This window comes from Narcine bancroftii, chromosome 14 (assembly GCF_036971445.1).
Source record: "Narcine bancroftii isolate sNarBan1 chromosome 14, sNarBan1.hap1, whole genome shotgun sequence".
NCBI classification, from domain to species: domain Eukaryota; kingdom Metazoa; phylum Chordata; class Chondrichthyes; order Torpediniformes; family Narcinidae; genus Narcine; species Narcine bancroftii.
Genome location: NC_091482.1, coordinates 48,062,493 through 48,067,254, shown reverse-complemented (window position 1 = coordinate 48,067,254; position 4,762 = coordinate 48,062,493). Strand labels below are relative to the sequence as shown.

General features: G+C 43.7%; 1 long non-coding RNA gene across 1 annotated transcript; it reads right to left on the bottom strand.

Annotated features, from left to right (window-relative positions):
- Positions 1-1,781: 1,781 nt before the first annotated feature.
- LOC138749955 (uncharacterized) lies at positions 1,782-4,266 on the bottom strand. Its single transcript, XR_011348974.1, has 2 exons — positions 4,164-4,266; positions 1,782-1,871 (listed from the first exon to the last, which is right to left on the bottom strand). It is a non-coding gene; the product is annotated as an uncharacterized lncRNA (long non-coding RNA).
- Between the last annotated feature and the right edge of the window lie 496 nt (positions 4,267-4,762).

Genomic DNA, 4,762 nt, shown 5'->3' with positions numbered 1-4,762 from the left:
GAATGCACTTCATATTTTCAATGGTCGTTACCCAAATTGACATTTATAAAATGTCACTTGTTATTTTACTGCAAATTTATGGAAAGAAAACTATACCATTTTCGACAGGAAAGAACCAAGCAACTGCAAAGTGGTTTTACCATTGTATCCACATGTTCTTTTAACAAGATCAGAGTTAAAGCAATTTAACTATCCCACAGTGATCTTTTCATCATCAAACAAAACAAAAATCAGGTTTAAATTTATGTCAAACCTGCAAAATTGCAACATAAAAAATGAGTAGGCGATGCAATTATCTTCCTCTATCAATTTTTCTTTTCCAAATCAAGTGCAGAGAGTTTTGAGGTCACGCTGCTCAGTGTCACAGCCGTTTGATCAGGAAGATTGTAAAGGTCGCCAGCAAATGAAATTTGTTCGATATTATATATATACTCTGAAAGTACTAATGACATGAATGAAACACAAAAGTCTGCAGACGCTGTGATTGCAGTAACATCACACTGAAATGCTGAAGGAACTCGATGGGTCATTTCAGCGTCCATAAAAAGCCAAGGTATATTGCTGACATTTCAGGCCTGGGTCCTTCTTCAAAGAATAAGCAGAATGAGTCAGAAGCAGGAAATCTCAGAAAGCCTTAGAATTCAGACAACGCTGGACTGGGGGTAGAGTCCAGACTAACAAAAGGTGCTCATTGGCTATGAGGTATGAACTTATCATGCTTGAGCGAAAGGAGACAGGGACAAAGGTGAGAGAGCTGGGGGAGGAAGGCCATGGGCGAAGAAGTGAGGCGGGGAGGTTTAATGAAAGTCAGGGACGTCGATATTAATGCCATCCAGTTGAAGTTTTCCCCCAGACAGATGATGAGGTGCTGTTTCTCCAATTTGCAGGTGGTGTGGGCATAAGTGGAGCATCTCCTGCGGTCAAGGGGGTAGATCCCAGGGGGACGGTTGATAGGGAGGGAGCAGTGGACAAGGGAGTCATGGAGAGAGCGGTCCTTGTGGAAGGTGGAGAGGGGAGGAGAGGGGGCTTTGTGTCTAGTGGTGGGATCACGTAGAAGGTGGCAGAAATGATGGAGGAAAATATGTTGGATGCAGAGGCTGGTGGGGTGGTGGGCAAGGACAAGAGGAATCCTGTCATTGTGCGTGGGGGCAGAGGGGGCCAGGGCAGATGTATGAGTAATGGAGGATATACAGGTGGACAGTGACTTGATGGTGGTAGAGGGAAAGCCACATTGTTTGAAGAAGGAGGACATCTCTGATGACCTGGCATGGAAGACTCATCCTGGGTGCTGATACAATGGAGACAGAAGAATTGAGAGAATGGAATGGAATCCTTACAGGTGTAGTCAAGGTAGCAGTGGGAGTTAGTGGGTTTGTAGAAGATGTATGTCGAGAGGTTGTCTCCCGAGATGGAGACAGAAAGATCGAGGAGAGTGTTGCTAGAGATGGGCCAAGTGAATTTTTCGGAGTGGAAGTTGGCAGCAAAGTGGATGAAGTCAATGAGCAGGTGCCTGAATAAAAAGGTAGAGGGAGAAATAGAGGCAGGAAGGGGCAGAGTAAGGAATATAGGCCAACAGGAAAGAGGGCGGAGTGGACAAGGGAGTCACAGAGGGAGCAGTCCCTGCAGAAGGCGGAGAGGGGAATATGTGTCTGGTGGTGGGCGTAGATGACACTTTCCAATCTCTCTTATTTCCCAATTTCAAAACATGTCATCTTCTCAGAAACGTAAACGACGATATTTCAAATTACTACCTTATCACTCCAATAAACCAAACTTCATAGTTGCAGCTTTAAGTAGCCTTTAATCAGTTGATATAAACATTTTGCATAACTTCGCATCAAGATTTTCATAACTTGAGTAAATAAAGCATTCTGTATAATGACATAAAGCAATAGTAAGAGAAGATTAATAGATGATTAAGATAAATAAGATGATACGACGATGAATTCAAAAAGTATTTTGATGCTTACACCTCCTCCATGGTTCTTTGAAGATTGAACGCAGGCTCCCGTTCGCTTGGATATTACAACATATGACATCATAGTAACTACAAACAACAATCTTTCTTAAAGGGATAGTCACAAAGTTAACAAAAATCCAAAATGCAAGGTTTTTAACCTTTATCATGGGATCGTGTAGTAGGTGGCAGAAATATCAGAGGAGAATGTGTTGGATGTAGATGCTGGTGGGGTGGTAGATGAGAACAAGAAGAATCCTGTCCATGCATCTTGGAGCAAAGTGGGGGCCAGGGCAGATGTGTGTAAAACAGAGGTGGCTAACGGCTGAGTTGATGGCAGTCGAGGGGAACCCACATGTTTTGGATATCTCTCGGATATTCTGGAATGGAAGACCACACCCTGGGAACAGTTGAATTGGATGTGAATTCAATTATATTGCATTCTGGAGAACATCTAGGTTTGGTCTTCCTTTCAGAGAGGTCACCTGATCAATTTCTGGGATGAGGAAGAATTACTGACTTGGCTTAAGCAGAATAAGAGGTGTTCTCATTGAAGGATGTAAAGTGTTTAAGAGGCCTGACAGGCTAGTTGGTCATTTCCCTAAAGGAGATGTCTGGAACCAGAGGACACAATGGCAAAGGGACACGCTGTACCAACTGTCTTCTGCTCTACTTAGCCTTTCCTCTCTGGAACAATCTTGCCAATGGAAAGAGTTCCTCCCCAGTTTACCAGAGCCCCCTGTTGATTTAATCAGCTATATTGAATCTTCCTTTCAGCAGCATTGCTCTGTAAAGAACAACCCACTTTATCCAGTCCGACAATATAATTTTCACAAAGAATTTGAAAGAAAATTATGTCCAGTGTGCTGGGAACAACAAAAGACATCCTTCAAAAAGCCAGAACTGGCATGAAGGTCTCTTCTAGAGAACCACTCAAGGAGATCTCTTCAAGTTCTCCTCAGGCTTTCCAATAGCAAGGCTCCAGGATTTGTGATCTAAAATCAGAACCATCGAAACATAGAACACATTTACAGCACAGAAACAGCCCTTCTAGTCTGTTCTGATCCATTTTACTGCCTAGTCCCACTGACCTGCAATCAGTCCATAGTCCTCCTTACCCTTCCCATCCATGTACCTGTCCAAATGCTTCTTAAAATTGAACCTGCATTCACCACTTCAGCTGGCAGCTCGTTCCACACTCTCGGTGTGAAAAAGTTCCCCCTAAACTTTTCCTTTTTCATCCTTAACCCATGTCCTCTGGTTTGTGTCTCACCTACCCTCAGTGGAAAACACCTACCTACATTTATTCTGTCTATACCCCTCATCAGATGGACCCTGTCTCTCTCTCTCTCTCTCTCCTGCTTCTCCCAGCAGGTGAACCCAGTTCAACTTAACCAGAGAAGTGGGGTCACTAGATAGTCTGGACAGGCAACTATGAGAATGGGTAAAGAGAGATTGGGAAAACTGAGACTGGGATGTGCAAAACAATTTTTTTTGGGGGGGATGAACTTTTAAAAGAATCAGTCCCGAGCAATTCATTTATCTTTATTTCATAAATTCTGGCCCCTCTTAAGGCCAGCTGCTGTCAGTGACCATACAAGTGACCAGTGCAGAAGGTGAGCAGAAATTCCAGATCTTTGGGGCTCCCGTGCAAAAGCCACACCCCCCCCCCCCCCCAGCACTACAGTGCCAACTGCATGCCAAATGTACTGAAAGTGCCTGGTGGACAGCTGAAGAAGGGAAATTGAAATTCTCGCTGTGTCTGCATGCCACTGTAAAGCCTCAGCATCACACCCCGTGGAGCAGTGGGAACACAATAAGAGAAAATCCAGATCAATGGCTGTTATTTCTGCTGATGCCCTTTTAGGAATGTTAAACAGGAGAGCAGCAGTGATCAGTAATGTAGTTATATTGTGTGTGTATACATGTCTAAGATATGCAAATGTGTCGCAAAACATAATGAATTATACAACAGAACTGAGGCTTGCGTTGGGAGGATTATTAATGGCTGCTCATTGATGAATTGTTAAATGGGGGAAGGAACATAGTTTAGTTATCGGAATATACATAATTGACAAAATCTTGACAACTGCAGCTCAGAGGGTGGTCAATTATAATTGCATGCACACAGAGCGGCAGAACCTTTGAAATCCTTACTTTTCTATTCCTGTTATTTCTGCACTGTATCAGTGGCTCGGTTACTTACCTGCTTTAGGCTGAATCAAATTGTAAAGTGGTGTCCCATGACGCACGCCGTGTATAATTCTGTCGGCGGCCAGTGTCACTCATAGTGGCATGGTGGAGTGAAATCTGGAACAGAAAACGGCGGAAGGCCTCAGCAGGTTGTGGCGGAGTACAAGTTTGAAGGGCTCAAAGAGTGATGGCCCTGGATGGGCGGTAGTATTAAACCGTGAACTTTATTTACAACAGGGAACAAATATGCAACAGGAGACACACACCCCCACCCACCCACATGCAAACCGATTTCACTATCATACCATAGAACACTAGAGCACAGAAACAGGTCTTTTGGCCCTTCTAGGCTGTGCCAAACCATTATTCTGCCTAGTTCCACTGACTTTCACCTGGGCCATATCCCTCCATACCTCTCCCATCCATGTACTCTTAAATTTCAAAATTGAGCCTGCATTTATCAATTCAGCTGGCAGCTCACTCTTCACTCTCTGTGTGAAGTTCCCTTTAAACTTCTCTCTTTTCACCCTTAACCCATGTCCTCTGGTTTTTCTCTAAGTTACCTTAACTACAAATAACCACAATGACAGAGGGTTAAAGCAAACTATAACA